The 21,013-nt window shown below is 52.8% G+C and overlaps 1 protein-coding gene across 5 annotated transcripts in view; it reads right to left on the reverse strand.

The window, feature by feature from the left end:
- Positions 1–21,013, reverse strand: part of RGS3 (regulator of G protein signaling 3) — a 117,577-nt gene that overhangs the window by 24,288 nt on the left and 72,276 nt on the right. Inside the window, exon 1 of one of the 5 annotated variants that reach the window (XM_081803407.1) lies at positions 7,775–7,960. The exons of the other annotated variants lie outside the window; for them this stretch is intronic. The gene's annotated coding sequence lies outside the window, so the exon portion shown is untranslated. Of the gene's footprint in view, positions 1–7,774; positions 7,961–21,013 lie in introns of those variants that run through there. 5 annotated transcript variants of the gene reach the window in all.

A 21,013-nucleotide genomic window follows, 5' to 3' on the forward strand; every position in this document is an offset into this window, starting at 1 on the left:
AGGCACCATGACAGTTGCTTTCCATACACTCGCTCACCCCCTGCAGCCCCATATGGTCGGTACCACCGGCCCCAGTTGGCAAATAAGGAAGCTGGGACTGGGACTCAGGGAGGTTCAGTGACGTGCAGGATCACCAAGCAAGTAAGTAGAGGAGTCACATGGTCGGCCTGGCTGCAAAGCCCTGCTCTTTCTACTATCCCACAACCTCCTTTCCGGCCCCTTCACTGCCTTTCCTCACCCCCCTCCCTCCCTTCCTTCAAAAGACCTCACCCAGCACCCACCTGGGCCAGGCGCCGTGAGGCACGGTGAGCCATTCCAGACATAGGGGCCCTGCTCATACCCCAAACTGGTGGAGAGTGAGGGGCAGGTGTCTGACTCACCTGGAGGGGGTGGGGTGGTACAGCATTCCATACAGCTGGTGACCTTCCCAACCTGTCTCCCTCCAGGGCCCACTTCATGTGCGGAGAAGCCGGAAGCGTGTGATGTCTCTGTGATGTCCTATGCCAGTTGATCAAACAGAAAAGCTCTGCCAAGCTAGGAGGACCCCAGGGAAGGGCACAAATAGCACGGTGGTCATGAGACCAGGATTTGGAATCAGGAGGGCCTGGGGTTGAATCTCACTTCCTAACCCTGTGGCTGACTCAGTGTGACACCCCCCACAGGGCAGGAGGCAGGGCCTGGTGCACAGTGGTGCTCAGCCCGCTGGGGTGCCCCTCCTCTTCACCACTTGGCTCCCGCTCTCTCTCACAGCAGGTACCAGGGACCAACCCCAAATCTAAGGCTCAGAGAACAGAGAGCGCCTTCAAAGCCAGGGGTGGCGGAGGGAAGCCGAATGCTGGTGAAGAACCGAGGTCTGGAGACACAGACTCAGGTTCAAATCCTGCCTCTGCCACTTTCTTGCCTGGTGCCCTTACCTCTGGGCAGGCTGCTTACCCTGTTCCAGGTTCAATTCTCTCATCTGTAAATGGTGATATAAGTAGTTAGTACCTATATCACAGCATTGTTGGGAGAGAATCCACATAAAGGGGCCAGCACATAGTGGGTGCTCGATAAACATTTCCAGTTCCTGTAATCATACTTATTACTACCAACAGTGTTAACATCATCAGTCCCCTTCCCTGCATCCCACTCTGGGAGATGCTACTTGGCACATTCTGACAACAGCCTTAAGATGGGGGTACTATTATCTGTACATTTCAGGGGAGGAAACTGAGGCCCGTACCAAAGGCCCCGGAGGCTAGAGAGGCAGCTGAGCTTGTGCTCAGTTTCCCCTAGGCTGGGTCAGTCTGGCTCCCTGTGTGGCCTGGGCCAAATTACTTCCCTCTCTAGGTCACATCTTCTGGAGGGGGTCTGCCCAGCTCTGAATCTCAGCCAGCCTGGAAGAACCAAGGCCCACGGTATGGCCAGGTCTCCTTGTGGGTACATCGAGGGCAGGAGAAGCAGAAAGCACCCCCTCTCCAGGGACCCCAACCTTTGTCTGTGTGCCCCAGTTCCTAAAATATTCTTCTTTCGGGGCCTGCAGTGCTGGAGACACTAGGTTGGGAGCTGAGGGGGGAGGCTCTTCCATTCCAGGACACTAGAATGGATATCTGGCCATTGGGCTCAGCCACCACCCTGTGGCCAAAGGTCACCTCCAAGGCCCCAGGCACATTGCTACGTCCACCACTGCCCCCCTGAAGCAGACACGCTCTCTGCTAGGGGGTGATGTTGAGGCTGGGGTCATGTGGGTTTGCAGTCTGCTCTAAAACCATCCTCTTGCCTCCTCCTGTCATGGGACTTTGTCTCATCTCCCTCACAAGAACCTGATTATATTCCTCTCCCACTGAAAACCCTTCTCTCCCTCTGGGATAGTCCCAGCTCCTTGCCCTGTGTGTTCTGCCCCTGCCAACTGATCTCCCCACCATGCCGTTTCTCTTCCCTTCCCTCCAGCAGGTCTAAATCATTTGTAGTTCCCCAAACACACTCTACTCTCAGGCACCTCGAAACCTCTGCTCACTGTACTTCCTACTTAGAACACCCTCCCCTCTCTTGTCCCCGGGGCAAACTCCTACTCATCCTTCCAAATTCAAATCACCCCCATGTGTATTGCCCATTGATTTCTGACAAAGACGATGATCCCCAACAGTGAGAAAGGATGGGTTTTTTTCTTAAACTAACTGGATAACCACCCTGAGAAAATGAGTCTTGACTTCTACATCCACCATACATAAGAATCTATTTCAAGTGGATTTTAGACCAAAATATGAAACATAAAACAATGGAACTTCTGGAAGATAACACAGAACATATCCACAACTTTGTAACAGGCAAAGAAACAGGATTCAGTAAGCACTCTCCTTAACGAAAAAGACTGACAGGTTGGGCTCCGTTAAGACCTTGTATTCTTCAGAGACCCTCCTCAAAAGAGGGAAAAGGCAAGACACAGGGTGGGAGGAGATATTTGCAATGTGTATATTCCACAGTGAAAACGTATCCAGAATATTTTTTAAGCTCCCACAAACCAGTAAGAAAAAGACAGACAACCGAAGAGAAAGCTGGGAGGGAAGAAGCTGGAAGAGACGCTTCACTAAGAGGTGGCCAATCAACATAGGGAAAGGTCCTGAACCTTATTAGTCACCAAGGAAATGCAAATTAAACCCATATTTAGTTATCGTAGTATCTAATACCAATAACGTTGGTGAGGACGTGGGGTAACAGAAGCTCTTATCCACAGCTCGTAGAGTGCCCTGGTGTCGCACTTGGGAAAATTATATGATAGGATCTACTAAAGCTAATTATATACCACTTTATGACTCAGCAATTGTAAACCTTACGTATTTACCCAACAGAAAAGTATATACGGTGCAGCAAAGACTCCATGAGACTATTCATAGCAGTGCTCTCCACGATAACCTCCGGCTGGCAACAACCCAAAGGTTCAACAGTAGAATGGGTAAATTGCAAGATATTCACACAGCGAAATAGGACAGTAGTGAGAATGAACAAAGTAACACTTCATACAGGAATGTTGACAAGTCTCATCATCAAACTGTGGACCCAGAGAAGTCAGCGTGAAGGAGTACATGCTCAGTGATTCCAGGTATACCAAGTTCAAAATCAGGAGACACTGATTAATGAGAGGAGTCAGGACAGGGGTTACTTCTAAGGCGCTGATGACTCAAAGGGAGTGTGGGGTACTTCCGGGGTACTCGAATGTTCTATTTCTTGACCTGGAGAGTTTGTTCACTTTGTGAAAACTCATCAGCTGTATAGTTCTAATCTTTCTCTAAGTCTGTTGCATTTCAACTGAGAAGTTTACTTAAAAGGCAAACAAAAGCCCTCGTCCCAGGGTCCACCCCCCCTTCCCTCCTTCCACCACGAGCCCCCGTCCTTGGTGCACATCTCTGAAGCACATGCCAACACCGCCCCCCAAAAGCCGCTGCGCCAGCTCCCCTTTCCGGAACGCCAACTCTGTGTCAGACCCCATGCCAAGGGCCTCGCTTCGCCCACATCACCTCATTCACTGACAGCCGCCGTGAGGTAAGGTGCTAGAAGAACCCAGCGGCTGCCCACGAAGCCCTGCATGCACACAACCTCTCATCTAACCCGATGAGGCCGGGCCATTGCCTGAAGAGGCGGAGGCGAGGGGGGCAGTCAGTGTCTTGTCCAAGGGTGCACAGCTGTAAAGCTCCAGTCCAGAGCCCACACCCCTACACAACACACACTAGGCAGCCTCCCCTGGGATTGGAAGGAACAGCGCCTGGACACACACAGGGGATCTCTACGGCTGGGCAGGAATCACGTCTACACTACAGAAGGGTGGGCGGACCAGGGTAGAGACTTGCTCCTTCGATGGACAAGCACCTATGCATCCAGACTCTGCCTCGCCTCCTGCAGGAAGCGTTGCTGAGGCTCCCAGGCTGGTTTAGAAGCTTCCCCAGGGTTGCCACTCCCTGAGTCTCCCCATCAGAGCTGTGCCGTTACCATCCATCACATGCCCGTCTTTAGCCCCGGGTTAAAGATCGGGCCCTTTATGTCTATACCTCCACTACCTGGCCAGTGCGTGGTACACAGCCAGTATTTTACACCTGTGGAAGGAAGGGAGGGAGGGGGGCAGGCAGAGAGGGCAAGTTCAGAGATGCTCTTAAACCATGAATCGAGGTCGGAGCAGTGAAGGTTTCCGTGTCCAGGATGAGCATCGCTTGCAACCCCTGACCTAAGGAGCTGCACGGCCACACCCCCTTCCATTCCATGGCCCTCCCCCTGGCTGCCCCTAGCCTTTGTCCCAAGGTTGTGGACAGCCATTTGCTCTGTCCAGCTTTCTCTACCCCCGCCCCGCCCCCTGCCACCCTGCCCCAAGTGCCTGAGTTCTAGTAGCCCGAGGGTAACCCCACCAAGAGGTAACTGAGGACACCATAGAGAGCCCTGGCTACATGGGGAAAAGCATGCCCAGTTCAAAATAACTTACTACACCCCCGGCCTTTCTAAGTTGGGAGCCACTGACAGTTCGGCGGCAGCCTGATCTACGGTGCCAGGTGCAAGCAGGCTGGCCCATGGCAGGCAGGGAGAGGGGACAAACCCTGGGCCATCTGGAACAGAGAGCACACCTGGCAGCTATCCACACATCTGGAGCAGTGACGGAGGCCCATTGCCAGAGAAAGAAGGAATCCTGGGACAACCCCCCCCCCCCACCCTCTCCTCTGTGCCTGGAGGCTCTGATCTCCCCAGCGGGTCATAGCCCCAGCACCCCTGTCCCCAGTCCTGCCCCACCCCCACCCCAATCCCAGATACCTGGATGCAGCTGGCTGTGCAGGGGAAGGTGGCAGCTCCCTGGGGCTGAGCCTGGCCTGCTGTGAGTGGCACCAGCCTCTCTGGGCGTAGCGGGCTGAGCCATAAGCAGCCTTGTTTATCCCTGAGAGGAATGACGGTTTTCCCTGAGCAATGACATCTTGGAAACGGCCTGGTTCCACAAACAACAACAAAGCTCCCAGCCCTGCCCTGGGCTCCAGCTTACAGGAGAAGGCCTCTGGCCAAAAATGCCTGAGTAACAGGTTAGGGGCTACTTCCCTGCTGAGCCAGACCCTCGCCCTGACCTATGACTCACAGAACCCAGGAAGAGAGTCTACAGAGAATCAAAGAACTGGATCCCTACAAGGGACCTGGTCCAGTTCCTGGTTGCTCCAAAGGGGAAACTGAGCCGGGGGGGGCGGGGTGGCGGGGTGGCGGGGAAGGATATTTGCCTGAGATCATCCAGTGAGTAGGAGCTAGAATGTGTCTCAGTCTCTGGCCTGTTGGCCCAGCAAGGGCTTTCTGTACTGCACACAGTTTTTCAGAGGAGAGACAGGCTCTAGGTGGTAAGCCGGGGGGTTCTAGGAAGGAACACGTCACTGGGAAGTCCAAAAAAGAGGGAACATCAAGATGAAAGCTAGGTTTATTCTGAGTCATCCAGTTGGTGTGATCCAGTTAGAGAGAGATTTGGGCTGGGAAACCGGAGACCTGGGTTCTCGTCCCCACTTGGCTACTGAGCCTCAGGCAAGTCCTTCCTCTCCTGCCTTAGTCCCCTATCTGTCCAGAAGGCAAATGGACTCAGCCATCTCCAGGGCCTTGGGTAAGTAAATGGGAAGAAGCTGTAAGGGCCTCCAGGAACCCAGCTGGGCACAGGTACTCCCTCCTCAACTGTGCCGTTTCTGGGGAAGCCAGGCAGCCCACTGGCTGAGAATCACCCCCCCACAAAATCCCAGATCCACCTCCATGGTTGGCAGTATCCCAAGGGGGCCCAAGCTGGGCTCTAAGCCACTGCAGTCTGTGCAAAGGACCATGCACATTGCATTCAAAGCAGCCGGGGCTGCCCCTTCCATCCTCGATGGCCCAGGTCATGGTGTGAACACCACCCAGCCCAACATGACCCAAGTAGGCTCCCCTGTGACCTCAGACAGGCTGAAGCTAAAATTCTCCTTGCTTCACCTCCTGTCAAATCCCACCCCCCAACCCCTTGGCCCTATGGGAGCAAAATAGCACTCTCTGACATGTAGAGCTAGGAGATGGGCAGAAAAGAGCTGACTTGGACATCAGGGCTTGTCCTCAAGGAAAGCCCATCCTAGCCCTTTCCCACCATGCCCTGCGTCCCAGGCTAGGCCTTTGGGACCCAGAGATGAATAAGGCCCAGATCCCACGTAAATAAGACATGAAGTAACCACCCTGGGTGCCACCACCAATGGACAGACAGGCTCCCACAGGCGTATTTGCTCTAGCTGTAGAAGTTCGGGGTCTCCAGGATGAAGACCTGGAGAGAAGAAATGGGCTTTCCAGGCAGCGGAAACGTGTGCAAAGGCGAGTATGCTGGGGGGTGGGGTGGTCTCACTGATACCAAGTCCTAGGATCAGCAGCCCCATCAAGCGTTTCTGGTTCAAGGCCCTGGAGACTTCCCAACAGGGGGTCCCTCGCCTCAGCTGCCTCCATCTTCACCATCCCCCTGGCTGCTTCAGATGCCAGGCTGGGCCTGAAGCAAGCCCTGTTGTGGAACTTGGCTCCCTGAAGGGCCCGCCCTGGGCTAAGGCATGCCTCATGCTAGGGCTGGGGAAGAAGGGAGGTGCCCCTTGGCTGGGGACGGAGGACTCAAGGGGCCCCCGTGGAAACTCTGACTATGGCCTCAGTGCGTTGGCTGGGATCCACAGGTATCGGTGGGCAGGCCCTGCAGCTCCTTCCTTCCAAGAGATATACCCACTCCAGCCACCTCGAGGGAGGAGCCATATAGTAGCCCCCAGCCATAGGCCTGAGGGCAGCAGGATGTGGAAAGTTTTCAGTGAGGGGCCTGGGGGCTCTGTACCCCACCAGGCATCTCAAGCCAGGAGTACCAGATTCAGAGCTGAGGCAGGGTAATGGCACCCATGTGTCCTGTCCTCACTGCTCCAGGAAGCAGAAGTCCTCCATCCTGGTCCTGGCCAGAGGCCTGCCGTGTGGACACAGCCCCTTCCCAATCTGGACCATGGCTCTTCCACAACGCTGAGGTCCCAGGGCACAAAGGTTCTTCCCAGACACCTCAGGACAAGAATAGAGATGTGGGGCTTCCAAGTTGATAAAAGGATTGCCCTCTGTCCCCTCACCGTGGTTAGCTCTGTGGGGTGAGCAGGTCCCTAACAATTACCCCCCTGCCTACAGTTCTCAACTGGAGCCAGGGGAGCAGGTGCAGGAGGACCTTTCTCAAGGGGCTCAGGAGCCCAGAGCATCCCCGCTTGTGCTTTCTGCGGACATTTCAGCAGAAGTCTCTCGAATCAGAGGCAACCCCCTCCCCCGCTGAGACCCACCTCCCCACCCCCCACCCCACCCCCACCCCAGACCGTCTCCTTCCCTGACACGAACTAGGCAAGAGGGGCCATCCCTGGTGGCTGGAGTACAGTCAGCGTCCCTGACATGGTCACCAACACGGCTAGCTGGACACTCCCTCCCCATGCAGTGTCCCAACTTGTGGTCACCAAACATTCCTTTCTCCCAGAAAGAAAAACCAGCTGACCAGCCTAGAAGTGGGGAGCAGCACATAGTGGTTTACATGCCCCCGGCCCTGTGGGTCCCCACCCTGAGAAAGACAGACAGACAGACAGACAGACAGACACACACACACACACACACACACACACATACAGAGCTATCTCAGAGCATAACACACACGATTTAGTTGCAACATGCCTATCAATGGCTGCCCTGGGGAAGAAACAATGGAGACAGGGGCCTGGGGTGGCCTGGACAAGTGCCCCCACCCCCGCCTACCGCACAACCACCCTGTCACCAAGGCACCTACCCAGCACACTCCAGCAGGGACCCAGGAGACTCCTGGCTGCTGCTCTTGCCAGCCAGCCCACCAGCCTGGTCCCGGTCTCGGTCTCGGTCTCGGCCGGGCTCCTCCCGTGGGAGGGCGGGTGGCCGGGCGGGTGGCCGTGGCAGTGGCAGCTCCTGGCCGCCCGGCCGCCCGTGTCAAGCGGCCGCCTGCCCCAGACAGAGCTTCTTTGTGTCAGCAGAGCTATTTATGGACTTACCCAAGTTCCCCAGGGCAGCGATACCTGCTGGGAAAAGCAGAACCAAATGACCAGGTTCCACCTCCCACATCTAGGTAGCGGTTTCAAAACCCTTGCATCACTCGCCCCTCCTCCTCTTCCTCCTCCTCCTCCTCCTCCTCGCCCTCCTCCTCTTCCTCTTTTCCAAACACACACCCTGTCCAGCCGGCAGCCGCTGCTCTGCCTTTCTTTCTTCCATCAGAGAAAACTCTGATTTCCCAAGTCACTTTCATCCGGGGAGGAGGAGGAGAGCGGGAGGTCTCAGGAAGCGTCCTCGTCCTCTGCCGGCAGACAGTCCTTCAGCCTGCAAGGAGCCCCGGTTCTCTCGGCCGCTTGGTTACATGCTCACACTCACACGCAGGCACGCACTGGCCCTGGCTCCCCTGTGCCCGTCCCCGGGGCCTGGGCAGGCCCCCCAAGTGCCGCTCTGGAGGAAGAGGCAGCCATCGCTGAGGGTGGCGGCCCCTGGCACTGGGATCCCCGAGCCGGGTGCACCCCACAGCCATGCTGAGGGCTCCCCCCGCAGGGGCAGTGCAAAGCCACTGGCTGCCGTTCTCGGCAGGATGGAGCCCGTCACGCGGGCTTCCCGGCACGCCCCCACCCCCACGCTGCTCACATCCCTGTGGGCGGCTGCAATTTAACCCAGGGTCCTGCAGCCAACGTGCGGCGGACTCTGAGAATGTCACCGCCTCGGGATGGGGGAGCTGGGATGGGGCAGCGGCCGGCTATGCTCAGCGCACAACAGCACCATCCAGTGTAGCCGGAGCTTAGCACTCATGCGTGTCAAACTCCGGGGCATCCGATGGACAGAGAGCGCGGGGCTTCCTCCCCCACAGTGCGATGGCTGGGAGGAGCACAGTACAACAGCTCAAGAGTTAGGACCACAAGTGAAAGAGACATCCCTAACAGAGGGATGGGGGTGCTCAGAGGAAAGAGCCCTGCACTGGGAGGCAGGAGCCCCCAGTTCCAGTTCCAGCTCCAGCACTGGTTGGCTGGGTATCCCTGATCAAGTCCCCGCCCACCTCTGAGCCTTGGTTTCCTCATCTGTAAAATGGGGCTGACAACCCTTGACCTGCCCAACTGTGGGATTCAGAGAATTCAATGATCCCATGCCAGGCATTACTCCCAGAATTTGGCTTTCGTTAATTTGCTTAATCCTCGCCAGCACGTTGTGAGGCAGGGGCTATTACCACCCTACTCACAGATGGGGAATGTCAGGTACAGAATGGGCTTGGAAGTTGCCCAAAGTCACACAGCTAGCTTCAGGACTGAAGACCAGTGGGGCCAACTCCAGGGTGCCTGCTCCTTAACCCTGCATGCCCCGCCACCAGGAAACTGCTTTGCCACCGCCAAGCTGTCTGATGTTGGGGCTGTTGCAGTTGGTTGTCTGATATCGACAACGCGCCCTGGGTTGTGCCTGGGGCCCAGGCTAGGGGTGCCCATCCGACAGCAGCTCCAACCTGAAACTGCTTACTACCGGGGTGGTGGGCCCCCTGGGATGTCACATAGGAAAAACTATGGGCAGAAGGAGCCCCCGTGCCCCTTTCCCACCTCACCCCACCCTGGGCTGAAGGGCTGTCCTCTGCCTCTTACTCTCCCTGTGTCAGTCTCACTGTCTCTGGAGGCCTCTCGCTGCCCGTCTCCCTGCCCCTGTCTCTGACTCCATGCCTGTCTCATCTCACACGTACAAGCATACGCTCGCGTGCAGGTGGAAGAAAACATCCTATATCAGGGTCAACTTGGAACAGCCCTCATCTGAGTTGTCACTTACAAACTCCGATCAATACTTTGTCTTGTTGCTGGGGGCAGCGCCAAGGCAGTCCTGGCAGGGCCCAAGAGCCTTCCAGACTGGAAGACTGTCATCCTGCAGGCTCCTGGGAAGCAGGGTCCACCTTATCCTGGGAAACTAAGAAGGTGAGTCTCAAGAGAGTCCAGTTCTAATGGGGCTGACCAATTTCCAGTGGGGCTGACTGGTTCCCAGGATGGCATTTCTGGTGCGTGGGATAAGATTGCTTAGGGTGGAGAGCCTGAGTTGACATGAGAGGAGCCCCCAGGTTTCAGCTGGGTCTTCACCTCTCCATCAACAAATAGTTCTGGAGCACCAACTACATGCCAGGTTCCGTGCTGGGCGCTCGAGATGCGGTAGAGAATGGACAGACCTGGGCCCTGCACTCACAAAGTTCCTGAGGGAGACAGACATCAGCCACACAGCCAGACTACTGAGTTTGTAATTGGACACTGTGCCACGATGGGAAGAACAGCTCTGCCAGCCCAGGGGGCGGGGTCCAGAACAGATCCAGAATGCATTCATCAGTGCTCTGGACCACAAGGATAATGAGCAAAGGGCCCAGCAGCTCAGCGCCCTGAGGCCCAGGAGCCTGCCAGACCAGGTCAGGAGAGCACTTGGATCAACTTGGAACCCACACAGCCACTGCCCTCTGCCTCTCCATAGCTCCAGACACAAATCAGCGAAGCAGATGGGCCTCCCAGTGTAGAGCCTGGGGCAGAATGGGGAGTCACGGACACTCGGGCTATCTAAGCCAGAAGGGCCCTTGGAGATCTTTCACTGCTGTTTCCCATTTACAGACAGTGAAACTGAGGCCCGGAGGAAACAGAGCAACTGAGTGGTAGGGCCGGGACCAAGGATTGCTCCTCCCAGCCTAGTGCTCCTTCCACTGCACCCCAGTGCTCTTCAGACCTACATAAATGATAGTGCTGTTCAGCACAGGGCGAACTGGGGTCCAGAGAACAATGAGATCTAGGTGGCTCTCCGGCCACAGGGATGGGCACCTGAGCATTCAAGGCCTAGGCCCCATTTATGGATCCACATAATTCACTTAACAAACATTTATTTGACACTTCCTATGTGTCAGCACTGGTCAAAGCACTTCCCTGTTATTGTCTCGTTAAACCTTCACAGCCCTATCAGGTATGATGTCTAATGTCCCCACTTTACAAATGAGTAAACAGAGGCAGAGAGATGATGAAACATGCTCAAGGCCACATGCTAGTAAGCGCAGAGCTATGGGTCAAACCCAGTCCACTCTCCACTGTGCCCTGCACCGCCACACAGGGCAGCCCGTGCAACAGACGAGCCCCCACCCCACCCCCGGCTAGCCTGAGAAGCTGGCTGGCTATATGGCCCAATCACGCAAGCAAACTTCCCACTGTTCAGACAAGCCGGCAGCGGCTCCCAGGGCTGGGACCAGCAAGGGTCAGCAGGAAGCCAGTGTATATGTACCTCCCGTTTCTGGGGGGCAGCACCCCCAGCCAAAGCCCAAGGCTCCAGAGAGGCCCCTAGGGAGATTCGGCAGCCTCAGGAGGCAGCCCAGGCAACTGGACGGGCCGTTCCCCTGCAGCGGCACCACGGCAACGTGTCCACCATTCTCCCTTACTGCCTCCACTGCATGAAGCCTGCTGTGCCCGGGCTTGGGCTCCCAAGACCCCATCATGAGCCGTGCACACACGGAAACCCACCCACCCTCCTTCCTCCTGCAGACTCTACCTGAGGGACGCTGCGTGCTGGCAACGCCCTCCTCAAGGAAAGGAGGGTCCTTGCCAAAGGTTACTTAATAAGTTTCCCCATCCTGCCTTCCGATCCAAAGTACACTGGGATTTTGTTCCGGGTTGGGGAGGAGAGTGATGCTGCTAGGGCAGAAACTGGGCACAAGCCAGGGAGAGGTGTGGTCCCAGGAATTCCAGGGCATGTAACAGACTAAGACCACTGCAGTCCCCACCAGCAGCGGCTCGGGCTTTAATTCTCCCTGGAACATTCTCCCTGGAGAATAAAAGAGCCAAGTCTGTGCTTGAGCGGCAGGGCAGCGAAAGCCTGGGCCCGGGTATGTTGGCCTGACCTTCTCCAGAGCCCTGCTCCTGCCCCAATCTGCTACAGAAGAGTATGATGAGCCTGGGCTGCCTTAGGAGACTGCAGAATTATCTGTACACACCCACCCCAGCCCAAGCTTTAAATCTGCTAACCCACTTAGGAATTTCTGGGCCTTTACTCATTGGGTCTCACATCCCTGATTTAGACGTCTATGGACTCCGTTCAGAAAGGCCCTCCCCACAGAAGAGTAAGCCAAGACACATTTATTATTTCAATAAACACTGACTCTCTACATGCGCTGGAGCCCATGCTCAGAACTATGGTCACAGGCAGACAGGGAAGTAGCCTGCTCCCAAGATCTGACCTGGAGAGTGAGCATAGCTGACCATGGCGTGGACGCTGCAGGCAGGGACTGTCCTGCCGTGTTCTGGCCTCCGTGACCCTAATGCCAGGGTAGGGGACCTGCTCTCCCACTGCTTGCTAAGGGCACGTACCTGGATCTTCCTGGTATTACTAGCCTTGTTCTTGGGGCATGAGCTACAGGCGGTGAGGTGGGACAGGACACAGCAAGTATCCTTAAGTTCAAATCCATGGGAGGCTCTGGCCTATAGTCTGCAGGACCCAGGTGAGTCCCTTCCTCCTGACTGGCCTCAGTCTTCTATCCCTAAAGCGAGGCCAGAGAGGGGTATCCGGTGGACCCAGCCCTGCTCCTGGCCCCCTTTCAGTGGCCAGTCCCAGGCCCCTCCAGGCTCTCTCACTAAAGGAATGAGTTCAGTCAGTGGAATTTAGAAAGAACACAGGCTTTGGAGTCCAAAAAAAATCAGAGTGTGAGTTACCTTGGGAAGCCATTTTAATGTCTCTGAGTCTCAGTTGCCTCATCTGTAAGATGGGGCTATTACCATGTGCCTCACTGGGCCCTGCGGAGGACCAAATGAGGTGGTGCATGTGGAGTACCCAGCACACGGTAAGTGTGTAACAAGTAAGTAGCAGCATCATTGTTGTTGGGTTGGCATTATTGGGGCTATCCTCTGAAAAGGACAGAATTCACCTGGGGAGGGCTGATGTGAAGAGTCAAATGTGAAAGTATCTGCTGACGTTCTAACAGACGAGCAGGGCCTAACACGGTGCCCGGCATGTCCTCCCAGCTGATAGCCGTTCACATTTATTGAGCGACAGGTCCATCTTGCAGAGGGGGAAACTAAGGTACAGAAAGGTCATGTGGCAGAAACAATGGCCCCAAGGCCTATGCTCTTCCCCTGTACGCTCTGCCCCCAGCTCCTGTTCCCTAAGCGCTTCTCCTCTTGCCATCTTCCCCTACCCCCAACAACTTCAGGCGGCAAGGCCGATTCACAATCTGCTCCCGGGAGCTAGATCTCCCAACCACAATGAGGAGAGGCCCATGTGCGGCGAAAGCCAGGAGACCAAATGTCCCTGTGAACTGTCCCTGGCTGGCTCCTGCCTCCAACCTGGGCACCCACTGCTGCGCCTCGGCGGCATCAGCCTGACCTCAGGTAGCTGCCGATGTACAGGGTGGCCAAGGGCCAAGACCGTCTCCCTTCCTGGCTGCAGGCCAACCAGCCACATGCCGGCCTAGGATTTCAGGCTTCAGGGAGCAATCCCCAACCCGCTGTGCTTGTGCTAGCTCCAAGGTCAGGCTGGGCCCTGACTTCCCGAGTTCCCAGCCGGCATTCAGCACAGAGCCGCCAGCTCAGATACCTGGAGGCCAGCCCCGTGACCTTGACTGCTAGGTATAGCGCCTCCTGAGTCTACGTGCTGCTTGACCTGCTGGCTTTGGGCCCAGGCCACCACAGCAGAGGGTCAGCGGAGGAAAGACCGGACTGAAATGCTGATTTTGCTGCTGTCTCCTGTGAGATCTAGGGCAAGGCCAATCTCCTCTCTGGGCCTCAGCTTCCCTGTTTCTAAAATGCGCACCGGGCTTTGACGAGGTCAGTGTTGCTCAGCGTGGTCTGCAGAATGGTACTGATCCACACACTTCTTGTTACTGGCTTGCAATGCTATGAGCAGCAAAATCAAGTGTTTGGAAACATTTGTAGCCATTTGACATTGCCATGATACCCAAGCCCAAGCCCAGCGGACTGGTCTTACTGAATGTGAATTGGGTACAAGGTTGGTTCTGGCGTTAGCAAACCAGCATGGGAAATCACATGTAGTGAGAGTTTTATAAAAGCAGAAGGCCCTTCACCACAGGCGGTTTAAGAAGTCCTGCTCTAAAGGTTCTTGTTTCCATGAGAACCCACTAACTAGTCCTCCATCACCCAAACTGTTCCCTCTTTACTGTTCCTGCCTTAGAGAATGGGCACCACCATTCACCTGTTTGCCTGAACCAGTATAAGCTGAAAGAGCTTACCTGGTTGGTACCAGGAAACACTACCAATGGAGAACAAACAGCTTAGAAATGATCTGGTGACGTTTCTAAATTCCAAGACCAGAAAGAGAAATCCTGCTTGTTTCCATAAAGAAACTTTAGAGAATCATCTGAGTACGGCGCTTCCTACAACATTAATGTTGGGATGACAAAGCATCACTCTCAAGTTTCTGGAGAAGGACTGTTAGCCTAGAATTCTCTACTTCGGAAAAGGTGACTCAAACGTGAGGGCAAATATTTTCAGACTTAGAAAGACTAAGAAACTATGCCACCCACAGACCCTTTCTGGAAAAATTACTCAAGAGAGCTCTCCAGAAAAAAAAAATGAATCCAAGTCAAGGAGTCAAGAATGAGATGGTGTGGTGTCTGAGAGACGGGCAAGCAAGGAAGCCAGAAACATGTATATACCTAACCACTGGTAACATAATCGAGGAGTTAAATGCAATTTAAATAAATGACTCTTAAAACATAACAGGACGAATGTCTAAAAATGATAATAATCGCAAACTAAAATTCCAGATGATTTCAACCATCCCTGGGAGGCACGGAGGAAAGCAAAGAGAAGTATGGGCTAGCTGACTCATTCGCTATGAGCAGTAGGAGGTGAGGACAAACTATTCTAGATCTGGTGTCATGCCTGATATGGACATATGTTTATGGGGGCGCCTGGGTCGCTCAGTCATTAAGCGTCTGCCTTCGGCTCAGGTCATGATCCCGGGGTCCTGGGATCGAGCCCCGCATCGGGCTCCCTGCCCGGCAGGAAGCCTGCTTCTCCCTCTCCCACTCCCCCTGCTTGTGTTCCCTCTCTCCCTGTGTCTCTCTCTCTCTCTCTGTCAAATAAATAAATAAATAAAATCTTTAAAAAAAAAAAAGAAATATGTTTATGGAAAAGGTAAGGGTAAAACTCTGGCAGACTAGAATGAAGGTGTAGAATTTCAGAGGAAATTTTGCGGAATACTGGGAGGGCAGCCTTGGGATGTGTGCATTGATTACCACTTACCATAAAGCTATAACAAACCTGCTGTAGGAATAGACAGTTAATGGGGGGGGGGGTAAAATTTGAAAAATAAACCAAACAGTTCGAGGGGGGTGAGTATTATATAATCCTGTGGTGAATACCACAACCCAAAAGGCCAAAAAAAAAAACAACTTAAAAATTTATAGATATATTAGTCATCAGAAAAATGCAATTCAAAACCACAGTGAGCTACAACTTCAAACCCACTAAGATGGCTATCATTTTTAAAATGGGAAAATAACAAGTGTTATCCGAGAGGATGCAGAGAAAGTGGAACCCTAATACACTGATGGTGGGGATGTGAAACCACGCAGCCCCTCTTGAAAACAGTCTAGCGAGTCCTCCAAAAGTTACACATAGAGTTGCCATTTGACCTGGGGATTCTACAGCGAGGTATATATTCAAGAGAAGTGAATACATATGTCCACACAAAAACCTGCACACAAGCATTTATGGCAGCATTATTCATAGTAGCTAAAAGGTAGGAACAACTCAAATGTTCATCGATGGATGACTGGATAAATAAAATGCGGTATATCCATGGATCCATCCATCCATGAAATATTATTCAGCCATAGAGAGAAATGAAGTACTGTTATGTGCTACCATATGGATGGACCCTGAAAACATGATGCAAAGTGAAAGAAGCTGGCCACCAAACACCATATATTATAGGATTCCATTGATACAAACTGTCCAGAATAGGCAAATCTATAGAGACAAGAAAGTGTCTCAGTGGCTGCCTTGGGTTGGAGGAGATGGGGGATGACAGCTACAGGGTATGGTTTCTTTTGGAGAGTCTAATATTGATGGTGGTGACTGTTGCACAAGTCTCTGTGAAATACACCAAAAAAACCCACACTGAATGAATGAATTATATGACATATGAATAATATCTCAAAAAACTACTACCAAAACAATTTATAGACATGACAGACTACCTGTCGATCTGAAACATCTATAGTTTCAAAGAATAATAAATAAAACACAAACATCCTTATTATACAGAGAGCTCTTGTCAACTAATAGTTAAACTATAAGCAGCGCAATTTTAAAAATGTGCAAAATGACTCACAAAAGAGGCAACATAAGTGACTAATGGCATATAAATAAATATTCAACATCTCTAGTAATCAAAGAAATTAACCCCCGTCAAAGTGTAACAATGTGGTGTTGGTGAGGGTGTGGGGAAATGGGCATTCTCTCACCCAGACTCTCAGTTTGCTTGGGACTAAGGGGTTTCTCAGCAAGCAGGACTTTCTGTGCTAAAAAGGGAAAGTCCTGGGGTGCCTGGGTAGCTCAGTTGGTTAAGTGTCCGACTCTTGGTTTCAGCTCAGGTCATGATCTCAGGGTCTTGAGATCAAGCCCCACATCAGGCTCCGCACTCAGCACAGAGTCTGCTTGAGATTCTCTCTCTCTCTCTCTCCCTCTCCCACTGCCCCTTCCTCTGCTTGTGTTCTCTCTCTCAAATAAATACAATCTTTAAAGTATTGATCATAAATCAGTACAGCCATTCCAGGGAGTCATTTGGCAATAGATACCAAGAACCTTTTTTACAAAAATATACCTTCTGGCTTGGAAAGTCTACTACCTGGAACTTATTCTAACAAAATATTCATTCATTCAACAAATGTTTGTAGAGGATCAAACATGTACATTGGATGATGCCGGGGATATCAAGATATGCCTCTAAGGATTTTTTTTTTTTTTAAAGATTTTATTTATGTGACACAGAGAGACACAGCGAGAGAGGGAACACAAGCAGGGGGAGTGGGAGAGGGAGAAGCAGGCTTCCCGCCGAGCAGGGAGCCCGATGCGGGGCTCGATCCCAGGACCCCGGGGTTAATGACCGGAGCAGAACAAAGGCAGACACTTAACGACTGAGCCACCCAGGCGCCCCTATTGGAGATTATTTAGATAAAACTATTTCACCTACACAATGAAATAATCCCCAAGTGCTAAAAATGATGCTGTAGAATATTTATTGACATGGAAACATGGATACACTACACATTGCTGAATGGAAAAAAACAAGTTAGAAAGTTGTGTGCACCAGTAGCCCCAATTTGCAAGTAGATATATGTGTATATAAACAAATGCCTGACAGGATACACCCCCAAAATGTTAAAAGTGGTTATCTCTGGGTGTTGGGATTAAAAGCCAATTTCATTTCCTTCTTCTGGTTCAACTGTATTAAATGTTTTCTTCATATTAAACACCAATCACTTTTTGTAACAACACGACAAAAGTCAACTGCCTTTAAAAAACAAACCAACAACTGTCATATCTCCATTGGTAGAAGCCCAATGGAGGGGGGTTGCAGAAAGTCAAGCCTGTGCCCATGCTTGATCTGGTGGTGACAGCTCCCATGACTGAGTACCTACTACACGCCAGGGACTTCGCACAATCCAACCCCTCGGATGTTCCCAAGAATCCAGAGATAGCGGTCCTCATCTCATTTGACAGATGCTAGGTGACCCACCGCTACCTGCACAGCTACCGAGAAGCAGAGCTGGGGTTTGAACCTTAGCTAGGTCTCCTTGTTCCTAAGGGAGGGTGGAGAAAGGTCCTGAGCTAGTAGGCCCTCTGTCCTGTAGGCCCTTGTCCGCCGTCCCTGCAGACAGGCCAGGAGGCAACAGAAGAACAAGTTAGCAAGGGTGGGGACACCAGCAAACGGAGGGCGTGGTGCTGGAAGGCCCACCGGCAGAGGTCAGGGCTTGGGGGCAGACTAGCCGGTGCTCCTCGCCTGCTGGGCGACTCTCAGGAAGCAACCACATCCGGCCCCAGGAGTTCCCAGGCCCTGTGCACGCCCAGAGGCAGTGAGAGAAAGCCTCTCGAGGCCCGCAGCTGCCCTGCTGAAACAGCGGGAGGAAAAGAGCCTACGAGCTGGGGCCTTTGCCCTGGGCTCAGCCACTGCTGGCCAGTCCTCTCCCCTCTTGGGGCCTGTGGGGCCTCCTCTCCTGTGTGTGGACGGGGTGTGAGGGCTGATGGCTCTGGGACCCTCCCAGATCTAAATCCTCTGAACCTCTGGCCCTTCCTCACAGAGGGCCCGGCAGGAAGAGGAAGGGGGCGAGGTGCCCCACCCAGCTCCCCAAGGATCCCCCTCCTCTTCCCCTCAGCTCCATTCCCACCACTATTTTTAGAACAGAGCACAGGGAGCATCTCCACCAGTCCTGCCATGCTCAGAGCCCCAGGTAAAACAGCTGCCCATTCATTCCGCTCCAGCAGGAACACACCAGGAATTTATAGACGGGCCAGCCCACTAGACAACCTCTCCCCACGCCATTAGCCAGGCCATTTCTCACTATTTCCATGACAGCCCAAAGTGGTTACTTTTGGTGGTGACTTACTTTTCCAGCTGAGTGAGACAAGGAGGGCATCTCTAGGACATCTGTGCCCCACCCGCCCACCACCCCCAACCTGGCCGACTCTTCAAAAGTCCCCAAAGAGGAACACTGGCCTAGAAGCTAGAGGTTTGGGGCCTACTTCCAGTTCTAGCACCAACTGCTTAGCCCTTGGCCAGGTTCTTGCCCCTCTCTTGGTCTTGGTTTCTATAAATCAGCTTGTTCATCAACTGGTATTAGTGTGGGAGGAGGGAGGATTTTCAGTTCCACATTCAAAGGTTCAATGGTCCCATCAAAATTCTAGTCATTCATAAAATAAACACTGTATTCATCGGCTTTTGGGTATGTGTTGAGTTGTGTTCCCAGAGTCCGTCTGAGAGTTGATTATGGGTCTCAGAATGCATTCCCCCACTGAAAACTCTGTTATAAATGGTGGTCAGCTCCTCAGGCTAGCCTACTTACTTAACCCTGAATGTTCTTCCACAAGGAACAACAGCCAAAAGCTATCACAGAGAGCTGCTCACATTTGAAAGACACTGTCTTAGGAAATTTACCTGGAGTAGTGTTTGAGTGAAAGAAGATATACATTAAAGTCAATGAAAAAAAAGTCAGTGGTGACTTCTGGGGAAGAGTCTGAAGGAGATTTCTGACCACACGAGAAACGAAAGGCACTGCGTATTGATCACCACAAATTCCACTTGAAAGAACCGACCCAGTCATGGGTTAAAGGTTAAAGAACATATATATGTGAAGTTCAAACAAAAGAGTCTGGTGAGTAGAAAGGAAGAAGGAAGAGGGGAGGATTTGGGGCTGGAAAGCTCTTTGTAGTGGCTTCCCAGGGGCCAGCCTGGAAGGAGGCACCTTTGGGTGGGGAGGAGGCAGCAATGTGCTTATAACTTGTGTACCTATGACGGGGATCCCTTCCCGTACAAGATCCGTTAAGTACACCTTATGTGTCACGAGTCCATGATGAATATTAACCACGTACAGCATTTGCATATATCCACCGCGCATACTCTTGTTTCAATGTGAAGACCAAAACGTCTGTTTTCTTTCTTCCTTTAACCTGCTGTTAGAGTCCTGAGGCTTTGAGGATGACTCCTGGAGCCCATTTAGACTCAACTGCCTCATTTTTCTTGGTAAAGAAACAGATGATCAGAGAGAGAAAGTAATTTGCCCCAAGTCACACAGTGAGTTACGGGCACCATCAGGATTGGAACCAAGATTTTCAGAATCCTACTCTGGTTTTCTCTGAGGGCAAGGGGTTCAGTGAGAGGGGAGGCCACAAACCTGGGGAAGAGAGCCATGGGAGCAGCTCTGGTCAGTTTGTCCTTTGCCTCTGAGGATGCCAGGAGTCAGCACAGAATATGGTAGTATCCAAGACCCTGAAATGAGCCTGGCCAGATTGTTTAATAAACCAGGTGGGGATCCAGGCTCTGGTCTCACCAGATGGAGGCGCAACAGAGAAAGCTCTCAGCCAAGACAGGAGATTTGACTCAGCCACTAACTTGTCCCATGACTGTGGCCAGGTCACTTCCCTTGAGTGACCTTTAAGACTCAGTTTCCTCATTTAAATTCTAGAACACGAGAGACTTGAACCACAGGACCCAATTCTATTCTACAACATCTCCTGAGCATGTCGTACTAAGGATGGGGCAGTAAGAGAAAAAGAAATAGATAAGATATGACCACCACTGGCTCCCAAGGAGCTCACAGTCTTGCAGATGAGACATATCTGCTTAACACACTGTGCTAAGGATGAACAAAATACCACGGGAACACAGAGAAGGAAGCACTGACTTCTGGTGCACCTTTGACACACGCCCGAGAGCGGTGTCTCAGGAGAGGGGCCAAGCCTTAAAGGTTGAGGACTGCAGGGACAGCAAAGGAGGACAGGCAACTGCAGGTGGAACAGCCAAAACATGAACGTGCACAGTGAGTTTGGAGAAGGGTTGAAATAATCCAGTGCAGCCAGGCTGTAGCCATGCGGCAGGAGTATCCAGCGCACCCAGGGAGAGCCTTGAGAGCCAAGCAGAGACCTGGGCTTTACTCTGACAACAGCCTCCCACGTGGTCTGAAGCAGCTTGGATGGTCTGTGATTGCCAGAAAGCAGTAATACAGAGCGATCCAAGGCAGGTGCTCTGGAGCTGGGCGGCCAGGGTCCAATCCTTGCCACCCCAGCTGCGTGGCCTTGGGCAAGTTTCTTTCTTTCTTTTTTTTTTTTTAAAGATTTTTATTTATTTATTTGAGACAGAGAGAATGAGAGAGAGAGAGCACATGAGAGGGGGGAGGGTCAGAGGCAGAAGCAGGCTCCCTGCCGAGCAGGGAGCCCGATGCGGGACTCGATCCAGGGACTCCAGGATCATGACCTGAGCCGAAGGCAGTCGCTTAACCAACTGAGCCACCCAGGCG

This window comes from Leptonychotes weddellii, chromosome 14 (genome assembly GCF_054177405.1).
Source record: "Leptonychotes weddellii isolate Sample4059 chromosome 14, ASM5417740v2, whole genome shotgun sequence".
Taxonomy (NCBI): domain Eukaryota; kingdom Metazoa; phylum Chordata; class Mammalia; order Carnivora; family Phocidae; genus Leptonychotes; species Leptonychotes weddellii.